We start from the raw sequence: 12,446 nt of genomic DNA, 5'->3' as shown, positions 1-12,446 counted from the left end.
GAAGACACTATACAGGGTGTTTTTTTGGGAGCCTTAGTTAAAAGTTTCTGGGAAAGTAAAATAGGTAGGTTTTTGAAAATTTGTACTTAGGAGTTACTCTGAAGGCCGAATCGATGTAAAATATTTTCAAAATGGCCGCACTTCCGGAAACACCGGAAGTAGATAGTAACTTCGTTATTTTAAATGGCAACCCCTATTTTTTATTGCTTTTTTGGATTCTACGTGAAATTTCACTTCTTTTGATACCCATATGTCGATATCTACCATTTATGGTTTTTAAGTTATTTTGACTTTAAGAAAAAAAATGGCGGATGCAGATGGTACCTTGATAATTGATTACTTGCAAACGGTTGTAGTCATGGCAACCTATTTTTATCAGTGCATAGAGAATGAATAGGGCTTTCTTTTAGTGCACTTAAAAAAAAGTTAAGTTGCGTACGACCGCCCCTATGGATATCCAAATTTATGAAACTTCAAAGACTAAAAACTCAGTTTTTTTTAATGGAATGACCACGTTCTTACTATTCCATGAGATAGAGAATCGAAATGGGCATATTTTGACAATACATGTTCCTATAGCTATCTTTAACAGTTTCTGACTTATTCCCATTTTATTGAATTGACACTATTTTTTTAGGATTTTCTTTTTAGTAGTCGGCCATGATTCTATAACAATTGAATTTTAAACAAATCTAGTGACACTAATCCATCACCCACTGTTATAGGTTAACATAAGTTTTTCAAAAATCGAAAAATGACTCGCAATGGTTTCACCTATTTTGGAATTTAATTGTTATTTATGGTGAAATGGGCAGAATCGCGGCGCGTGCTTTCCGTACATTCATTCGAAAACTAGAACGAAATTGTATGAATTTTTGAAATTTTGTACCCCTAATGCACTACAAACCGTTGAAGCACAAGTTATACAAAGCTCTACAAGAGAATATTTAAGAAAATGAATTGAATTGCAAATGCAAGATTAACAAAATAAATTCAATGCAAAATATAAAAAACTTTGTTGAAACATTTTTGGTATGGAATTTTTGCTAGAACAGATATCGCATTACCTCTCTTAATTTCCAGACTTATACGTTGTTTAAGAAATTCAGTTGAACGACTCTGTTTAGATTTTTCAAAAATTTTCTGTCCTATATCCTTATTAAATGAGTTATTTATTAATGAATTATTTAGACTAGAACTAGAATCAGTGGTATTAAAGAATCCATTCCTTGATTTGTTTAAAATTCGATTGTTATAAAATCATGGCCAACTACTAAAAAGAAAATGCGAAAAAAAATCAATTCCGAGATCAATTCAATGAAATGGGAATAAATCAGAAACTGTTAAAGATAGCTATAGGAACATGTAATATCAAAATATGCCAATTTCGATTCTCTATCTCATGCAATATTAAGAACATGGTCATTCCATTTAAAAAAACTGAGTTTATAGACTTTGAAGTTTCTTAAATTTGGATCTCCATAGGTGCGGTTGTACGCAACTTAACTTTGTTTTAAGTACAGTAAAAGAAAGCCCTATTCATTCTCTATGCACTGATAAAAATGGGTTGCCATGACTATAACCTTTTTCAAGTAATCAATTATCAAGGTACCATCTGCATCCGCCATTTTTTTTTCTTAAAGTCAAAATAACTTAAAAACCATAAATGGCAGATATGACATATGGGTATCAAAAGAACTGAAATTTCACGTAGAATCCAAAAATGCAATAAAAAATAGGGGTTGCCATTTAAAATAACGAAGTTACTATCTACTTCCGGTGTTTCCGGAAGTGCGGCCATTTTGAAAATATTTTACATCGATTCGGCCTTCAGAGTAACTCCTAAGTACAAATTTTCAAAATCCTACCTATTTTACTTTCCCAGAAACTTTTAACTAAAGCTCCCAAAAAAACACCCTGTATAATACACTCGTACGCACTAAACTTGAGTATGCTTCTGTGGTTTGGTCGCCAATTTACATCACCTACAAAATTAAACTTGAAAACATTCAAAGACGTTACCTCAAATATTTACTATATTTACGCCACGGTGCATTCCCAGAGAGAGGTGTAGATTATGGCTCTCTGCTTCTCGAGGGTGATATTGGAGCTCTTGAACGTCGTAGGGAATTTCATCAAGCCAGGTTTATTTACAACTTGATCATTAACAAAATTGACTCGCCTGCACTCTTGGCGCGCATTGGTTTTCATGTGCCTCAAAAACATCTCAGGAGGAACAACCTGTTTGTTTATAAACAATCCTTGTGTACGTCACTGATATCGCGTATGTGTGCCTGTCTTGAATCGGTTAATCGACATGTTGATATCTTCAACTGCAACGTGCGCGATATCTCTATCTGTTTTCTGTGATACTTGTATACTAGATTTATTTACATTATTTATATTTACATTTATTCACTTTCTCATCTGTAATTAGGCTCTGCTGTTGATGGGAAATAAAATATATTATTATTAAAAAATATATTATTATGGATTTTTGTGACAGACAATTTGTAAAAAAATTCGTAATTTCTTTGCAATGTTCGATTATTTTCCCCAAAAACGCGTTCTTTCCTCGTAAATAGGAGAAAACCCCGGAAAAATACCAGGAGCATTTTTTTTTGTTGGAAAAGTTGGAAAACTCTTCATTAACATTTTCTTACGAAAATATCTCGGAAAATATGAAACATAAATTATGAGCAAACCCGAAAATGTAAAATTGCGAAACTTGTTAAAAAAATTTAGTGGATGCCTAACCGGCTGTTCACATGTGGCCAACCCCATTTAAACTACATTATTATAGTACTATACAGCCGCCTTTCTAAGCAAAAAGCTCTATGCAATGTTCATGATTCTCCTGAAAGTAATATTAAAAGCTATTTCGTTTGAACAAGACTAAAATTGCTGTTGTTTTAACGTTTCAGTTGAAATTATGCACCTCAAACGATTCGATGACTATCAGAGGTTGCAGTGGAAGCCGTGCAGAACCAATTTTGAATCGATAAGCTTGTGTTGAGGATATTAAAATCCACACTCCATACAACACACGGGACACATTCAATTTTCGGTGTTATTCAAATACTTGTCCCTTTTTTGAACAATTTTCCCCCAATTTAAATTTTATTTGCTCTTAAATATTAAAACAGGTCTTCTTTGTGGGGCTATTCAATTTTGTACGCTTTCCTTGTATGTCTAACCGCAAAAAATCGCAATTTCATCTTTGGAGTTTACTTAAGACGCAATTTCTGTCGCATAAAGCGAAGTAGTTGCTTCACTATATTTTTACAATAAATTCCCCGACTTTGGATAACTATTTAAGGGACTGGTATTACTAAAAGTAAGGTCGAGAAATATGCTTTTAACTTAACTACCCCGTCAAAATATATACTTATAGCCTTTCGATAGAGAAGAGCTTTTCATTAGAGGATGGGCCCACGTGATTGCAGGTGCCTATACAACTTCAGATGTAAGGGTGGCAACCATTACCATTCTCCCTTACTTAATTTACTAAGAATTATTCTAAAAGTGAGTGTTGTGTCCCGTTGTAATATAATTTTTTCCTTTAACATTTCGTTTTCCGTTTAACTCGTTACCTTCCGTTTTCCCTCCCTAGCTTACTTAAAGTGGGTTTCTAAGAGAGGGTAGTCCGGGCGAGAAATTCAGTAAAGCGCCCTGTTAAGGTTCTAACGGCAAATCGTGAGACAAAGAATTTTAGTCTGTTTTTAGGGTAAGTGGACACTGGTGAATTCGATTTTACCTGTCACCATCTGGAAATCCGGCTACTAAGGCCTCAAATCAAGATGGCGGTCAAAATGGCGACTAAAACTCACTTTAACATTTTTTTCTTGTTGAAAACAAAAATATTATCACGATTTTTATGTAGCACATACGTTTTTCGAGTTATTATTATTTTATGAAAAACTTTCAAGCCAAAAAAATTTAAAATGGCGACTGAAATGGCGCTCCAAATACTGCGTTTTGTAGTATTCTTGATTTATTTTACCTTAAGTGAGCAAAAGAATTGTAATTTGTTTGCAAAGTCCGGATTAAGTGAATAAGTAATACAAACACTTCATTTACATTTTTTCAAAAATGGCGGACAAGATGGCGGAGACAATATGACGTTCGACGCTGAATGTAACTCGCCAAAACTTCTTCTTTAACGTCATGTAAGCCGATACAGTGGCAAGTCTCATAACGCCTTCAAAAGTCATTAAAGTAAGCAATACAATTTCAAGAACTAACCAATCACCTCCGACAGCAGAGTTCAGGTCTCTTAACAATCGAGTTGTACCTTATGAAACACCCAGAATTAGTACACCACTTATCGTTACGGAAGATATTAGCGCTGCCCTTCCAGAACCGAACCTGTCTCAGCAAAGGAAGTCAATACCATTGATATGCTGTGGATGTAGGGACACCAGATCCAAAAAAACTCCCGGATTTATTGACGCAGTAACTTCTAAGAAGAGTTCAAGACCGATAAACTTCTTCCATTGCCGTTCGTCAATCTTTCGCCTTCCAATCCTACTACGATTTACAGCTCCCTTCTAATCACCGTGGAGCCATGCAGAAAGGCGCAGCAATCGACTTGCGTTCGACCGAGCTCTCGAAGGAATTCAAGTAAGTTTCTACCGCCATTTTGACCGCCACCTTTTTTGCTACACATTTTTTAATAAGATAGTAATAAATAGTAAATCGCATGTACTACATAAAAATCATAATAATATCTTTGTTTACAAGAAAAAATGTTATAGTGAGCTTTATCCGCCATTTTGGCCCCCCATCTTGATTTGGGTCTTTTGTAGCTGAATTTCGTTGCGACAGGCAAAAACGGATTCAGTAGGGTCCAATTACCCTAAAAACACTTGTCACGAAAATGTCTCAAGATTTGCCGTTAAAATCTCAAAATTCTCGCCTGGACTAGGTAGGGTTGATTACGTCGCATTGCGCGCTAGAAAACCCCCAAGTACGTTCATCGCTTATTAAGAAATCCACCATCAATACATTGGTTCTAAGAACCACTATTACTTGGAATCCACAATTCCCAGCAGCAGTTCGTCCACCCGGTATATTACTCCATATTTGTACGTACGAGTTAGAGTGGAAACGAATATCAAAAATTTATCACGATTCTTTTCGGTGTAAATTATGTTTTGTTTTCAAATATAATTTACACCTGACAAGTTTGATACTATCAGTAATTTTAGGCACGTACAGAAAATTGATCTATTTTTAAAGCTCCTATTATAGATAATGCGCCATCATGCTGTAGGTAAGTTGATACTATGATTGAGTGGAATTTTTGTTAGGGATATTTGTTGGAAACACGCTTGGGTATGAACTGAAATTTCACATGTGAGGGATTTATTTTTCTTCTCGTAGAGAGAACAATTTGTTGTGTTAATGGAATTGCATTTCAGTAAGCTACACGCCTAGAGCAGACCTATTCATCTCTGAATTACGCTTTAGTCTATGATCATAAATTTATTTGTAGAGTCCGTAGTCGCCCATACAAAAACGGGATAATACATAAAGCAGACAAACCGACGTGCCATTTGGAAGCAAGGTGTCCATAATAGAATCTCTACTTCCTTATTCCCGACCAACTAAATCTGGATCTGTCGACGCTATCCTACTTTGTAATGGGAAGGCTTCAACTAAATCCTCTTAATTCGGGTACAGTTGACGACGTGTATAACGATTTATTACGAGGTCGGCGATTATCAACAGCGACAAAGCCTTTCAACGTCATGTGAAAGTTTCACAACGAGCAAATTTTACATGCTCGTTCGAAATTTCCTCCTTTAGGATCCACGAATTAAAATTACCGAATCACAAACTCGCAAATGACTTTTAAATTCAAGCTGATGGTAATATAAAATTAGGGTTAAAAAAACTCTATTGTGTAATGTGTTGGTTTCGTTTAGTTGTACAACAAAAGAAAGCAGAGCAATTTTAGTATGTAGTTATAATTACTTTTATTACAAAGCATTTTGTGCTCTCTTGAAGATAAATGGTTTTAGCCTATTAGGGAACTCTACGGTAACGTGGAAATGCAGGATGTATCGAAATGTGTGTTTGAGATGAAATAACTAAAGTGATCTCAAAAATACATGCGTTGCCAAATATTTATTTTAGACAAAATTGATAATGCCGATCAAATACCGTTAAAATATTCCGAACCCATAAACATTCAAGTTACACGTACAATGTACATGATGTGTCCGTATTGCTTGCTACTTTTCAATTTTGTCCGCCGATGACGGCAGCTTTGTTGCCAAAACGCATCCGACTATTGAATAAAACAAATAACATTATACCATATAATTTTATCGAGGTAATGCTCTATAAAATCAACTTACTGAATGAGTATAGTTCGATTTTGATATGTGGATATAGCGAATGTCGTGTATCAAAAATGCTTCAGATAATCTAATATGGAAGACGGTGGATGGCGTATAGTCATTTTTTGTCAATAATTCTCTTATCCCGTTATATCAATAAATCCACTTATTGTGCTTTAACTACAAATTATCTCTCGTGCTCGACTTGACTTCCAATGAGAAGCTGCTCAACATCATCCATTAAGATTTCCTTTACAATGGAAGTTATACTTTACAGTCGACTTTCGGTAGTAAGAATATTAATCATGCAGAAGTCATTTATAACTTCAAGATAAAACGTTTGTCATTCCTTATTTTCCATTTATACCGTTTTTGTGAACAAAATTTGAAAATCCGTCAAAGCAATAATCGTAACGGAAGTAGACATAATCATTTTCCGAGCAATTTACTTTGCCATGGGCTTTCAACACTAGTAAAAAGTTCAAGTTTTCTATTCCCCGATTTCGGTCTTCACTTTTAAATCGCCTTCTCTCGAGCTTTAACGTTCCTTAATAAAACGTAATAACTCGATCTAATTGCCTTAATTGAGTTACTTAAGGCGCGTATTTATAGGGTTATTACCCCATTTACACACAAGGTAGGTAAGTGATACATCCGATTTACATGCTACTGCTAAACGTTACGCTTACGCGGTAAACGTCGTTATATACCCATAATTAATTTCATTCATCGCATAATTAGATCTTTAACTGAAAAGCGTTATTAAGACGGGAGACGGGCTTGCACTCAAAGGATAACTCTAAGTTTAGTTCCCACAAATACAATTGTCGTTATACAACTTGAATGAACCCAATTAATTGAGACAATATTATTTCGTAAAATTAGTAAGAACTGTTGACTGTATTCGTTAAATCCGTTAACCGTTTTGGCAATGTAAGTTGCTATTAGTAATTCAAAGTAAATTAAAATATATTTTCGTATTGATACCATTCATCAATTAAAAATTCGCGGTTATTCCCAACTGCATTCAACTTTTTACCGGTAACGTCGGAACTTTTAATTATTGTTATGGGTGTATAATATTTTATTGATTTAACAATTTATCACATTGTAATTTTCATATGGAGTTTAAGAATATGTGTATTTATCACGAAAAGGAACCATTAGGTGGGAAATTATGCTAATTATGTACATATACAATACATTTATTTAATCACGGCTGTGTCTAAGAAGATGGATGAGGGGATTAAGGCTTGCCACAAAAAGGTTACAAATGTATCGTACTGAAATGCCTTATAAAGCATTTAATCATCTTTTAAATAATGAAGATTGTCAGTGCCCGACCATTGCAAAGCCGTTGTCACACTGCCTGAAAGCTTATAAACAGAGCTACACTTTCTGTAAAACAGACCTTCATAGGACTTAAATAGATCTCTACCAATAAACAATTTTTTTGTGAAAAAACGGCCAAATTTGCGAGTTATTATTTTATGGATTGTTTGTAGTATAAAAACCACACGAATTGTGACTGTTCCTAAGCTTTAAGGAGTTATTGCCAAATTTGTATTATATCGCATTGTGCCTTTTCATTCTAGAAACAAAATAATTAAAAACCTGCAAATTTGGAGTTTTTTTTTTAACAAGAACGTGGTTGTTTTCATATAGATACGATGAAGTCACCAAGGTGTAATATAGCTTTGTTCCATTTGGAACAAATTATTTTTTTTAATGTAATTTTGGCGTTCTTGAACGATATTCAAAAGACCCAGTGCGAAAAACTTCGGTAGTTCGCACACAATCGGTGGGCTTTAAATTAAACGGTATGATTAGTTAAATCCAAAAATGTAATTAACTATAAAGAAAATATACATTCACAATTAAATATACCTACGAAATAATTCCAGCTCAAGAGGAAGCTGACGGAACGAGGCGGTAGATGGGCGTCAGCAGGGGAATGCGACCTTGTTCCTGAACGGTTGCGAAACATGTAATGATTTATTTTCTCCATTACGTAGAATTGCGGAGAACCCCCGTAACATAAGTGGACATAATTAAAGTTTAACTAACGCCATCTTCCGGATTCTTTTCATGCCAAAGAGCGCAAGTTCTAACTCGTGAAAATTTTCTTTCCTTTTTGGAAGAGACTCTCTTTAACAAGTATGTGTAGCGGAAGTATCGCTAATTCTATGGGTCTAATAGCACAAATTAGTGTTGATAGCAATTGGTCCTTTTTTGTGCTCAGTTAATTGTCGTTTGGAAGCAAACTGAAGCACTTATCTTCATATACAGCATTTTGACGTAAGTCAATCGTCACTGCATATCACAGTTTTTTTTACGAAAAGCCCTCTTATTATTTAGAAGTTTGTTTTTTGTTCCTTGTGATCCGATTGAAATCTTGAATTAAGGCGCCAGGTCACGAAGGAGTGAATAACGCCGAGGATTGAAAAGCATCTGGGACAATTTCCGTAAACCTTTGGCGTCTAAATTTTGCCCTTTGAGGGTTATATGCGATTATATTTAATCGAGTCTGTGTATTTAATTAATTTGTGCACATCCGTATCTGATCAGTAATCTCTGTTTGAGTTATGATCGAGTTTGAAACGCGAATGTTGTTGGAGCAGATTCCGAGTAGAGCAAGGTCCTTCAGGCATTAATCAACTAACTAATAATAATAATAATATAATAATAATACTCTTTATTCCGTCGACTTGTTACAGTATGGAATGCGTCTAACATCTATTATAAAACATACAATACAGAAAATTGCTATTTAACATATAAATGTATATAACATTACTTACTTGTACACAGATCACAAACTTATATCACAGAACTGAAATATTCATTGAGGGAATAATAACATTTGATCAATAATACTTCTTTAAGCACAGTCTTTAAATGTCTAGTAGCTGAAGCATTAGTAATATGATAGGGGAGATGATTGTAAATTTTTAAAGGCATTACATAGCAGCTATCGGCTGTGTAAGTTAGTCTGTGAGGAGGATGGGCAGCTCTTATTGGATACTCATTCAATTTTCCCCTTTGTTTGATCTTACGGCTTAATACTTTTTTGTGTACATATAGTTCATTATGTATATTGCTGTCACTGTTAGAATTTTCAATTGCCGGAACAAATCCTTACAATGTTTCGTATGGGGCGCAAAAGTCATTGTACGTAGTATTCGCTTCTGGCAAACAAAAATTTTGGACATCCAATTGGTATTACCCCAGCATACAATACCATAACTCAATATCGAATGCACACTTCCAAAATAGTATGAGCGCATAGTTTCATTATTGACTAATTTTCTAATTCTAAACAGGGCAAAATTAGAAGTCGTTAATTTTTTTACTGAACATGTGTATGCCAATTTAGATTGCTGTCTAGATGTAAACCTAAGAATTTTACAACGCTATTTTGTTGTATGGATTTTGTATGTAATCGAATTAGAATATTAAAATTCTGCTCCCAATGTGAAAAAAAGAGCATGTCTGTTTTGCAGATATTCAATGAAAGTTCATTGTTACGACAATATGCATTCATTAGCTCTAGCTCTACTGACTGACTGCCCGTGATGCTTAAGGAAAGTATGTTTTCCTCTTGTACGATGACTGATGTGTCGTCCGCATATAATGTTAGTTTTACACGATTGCAGTGATTAATTACGTCGTTGATGAATAACAAAAACAAAAGAGGTCCAAGAGTACTACCCTGGGGAACTCCTTTAGGTACAACTATACCGAGTAGGGGAGAACGCACCATAGGGGAACAGAATTAATGTATTTTTTCGCGAAGGATACACAAGGCGTTTGATATGTATTTGAAGTTAGCGTTCAGCGTACGTTATTGCAATTGCCCAATGCCAGAAAGAAGATTGGAGTAGTACGTTGAACGCTAATTTCAAGGACCCCGTGGATCCTTCGCGAAAAAATGCATTGCCATTTCCCTATGGTGTGTTCGAGGGTGTGTTCCTGTGTTCTACCTGGAACACACTGTTTACCGAACTTTGCGGCTTGGGAAATTTTTCTTTGATTGTTTTTAGGATTGGATGCGAGAATTGAGCTCACTTCTTGGCGTCGACGTTCCGTTTTATTTAAGGTAAGCGTCTAAAATTTTTTATTACTTGTACTTGGCATTATCGGTACGAACTTTCAACCTTATAAGAGACGTTATTCAATTTTGGAGACAATTTTAGTTCATATTATTTGAGGTTCATTAATTTGATCCCACTGTTATTACTTCCCTGGTATCTTCTCAGTTTCATACGGGCAGAGTTATAGTAGAAATTGAGTGGCACTCAACCATATGGTAATTGGGTAGTAACTGGTAACACGTCAGAGAAACAGTCTCCAAAGATCTTGTGGCAACGGTTTTCTAAAACGGAACGGAAGCACAAATTAAATAACGGTATCTACTGGGAAACAAGATGCAGAAAAGCAGTACACAGCCCCCGTTATAGTTATTGGAAGAAAAATAGCAAACTGTTACCTTTAAATTTAATGGAACGGTGATCTCAAAACGTACGTGAGAATACCGTGAAAATTACCAAAAGATCCCCATAAGAATTTTGCACATAAGTATGTCGTGGAGTTGGTGCCTATGTCTCAGGGCTCTTTGATCAGTATGTAATAAAAGAGTCATCAATTCGAACGCTCGCAAAATTGACTACAGAGTCTGTTCATATCATTCTGAAAAGTTTGGGCGAAAACGATTACCACTGGACAATTGATCTCTGCGAATTAATGTCCCAAAGATATACTATGAAGATTCCAATAATCATCTGATTTAGCGATGAATGTACTTTCTTTTTGTACGGATTTGTGAGAAAGCACAATCGTAGGTACTGGAATGACGAAAGTCTACACTTGTTCCGAAAAGACCGCATAATATTCCGAAGAAACGAGCACCACAACCAACAAAAGATACTGTAGAGGTGTAGATTTTGGATGTAACTGTATCAAATTATTGCCAACATCACAAGCTACTACTTGTCTATTTCTTTGCCGTCACAATCGTCATTAATTTTTAGTTTCGCAAAATGGAAACTCATTTACTATGACTACAGCCCCATAACGTCTGCTTTATAAATATTAAATAAGATTTCAACAGCAAACACCAAATAAGTAAGATATCAGTTGCAAAGGAAATTCGGTGGGGTCATGAAAATACACAGGTATTATAGTAGTGTTGATCGTTTCGGCGATAAGGAGGTATTAAGCAAGAGGGTTGCAGTCAAAGGGAATAATTCATGTATTCGAGAAACAACGAATTGTTGGCTAGGTTGAAGGCATGACAGATTCCACCATTTTATTATTGATGATAAGTAAAAATCAATTTCGATAATTTGTTTTCGGAAATGGGAAACACCGGATTTAATCTAAATTTCATTGGAAAGTATGCGTTTATAAAGTAAACAAATATGTATTTATTTAATATGAAATTCGACTGTTTGTGACTTTCCCGTTTTACGTAGCACGCCTCGATCAGGGCAGATGGTCAAAATTATTTTTATATGACGTTGATTTGGACATTGAAAAACATTTAGAAGCGAAATTCCAGCAAAATTTGACAAACAAACAAGAGAATATTTACGAAATTATAAAAAACTGAACAATAAAGCTACATTTTATGCGTGGGTCGCGAAATGAACAACGTCACTTACTCGTTGAGTCTTCGAAGCAGGCACCGAAGTAAAAGATAAACGATGCTCAAAAAATGTATAATTATTGGAATCGTTGCAAATGTACACTGCAGTCACAAGATTAGGCAGCAATAGGGGTGAGTGCTGGGGCCACACTTGCAATCTTCTCCAATTACAAAGCCAATGAGAAGCCTAATCACCACAACAAATAAAAAGTGGTCACCATAATAATTCTAAATAAAGAAATTGAAAAATCTGTAGTATTACGCAATGGTGAAAGATAATTTCAAAGGGAATTTGATTTAATTAAGGTATTTTTGAAATAGTTAACCGAATCTCCATATTTTGAGAATTACAACAATTTCAAAAATACCTTATTATAATCGAATTCCTTCTGACATTCTTTTTTGCCATTGTGTAATACATACTACTAGGTGCATTTAAAATAAATAAAATT

The sequence above is a fragment of the Photinus pyralis genome, unplaced genomic scaffold (genome assembly GCF_008802855.1).
Source record: "Photinus pyralis isolate 1611_PpyrPB1 unplaced genomic scaffold, Ppyr1.3 Ppyr1.4_LG4, whole genome shotgun sequence".
NCBI classification, from domain to species: Eukaryota; Metazoa; Arthropoda; class Insecta; order Coleoptera; family Lampyridae; genus Photinus; species Photinus pyralis.
The sequence above is the reverse complement of the archived record's forward strand: the minus strand, read 5'-3'. Positions refer to the sequence as shown.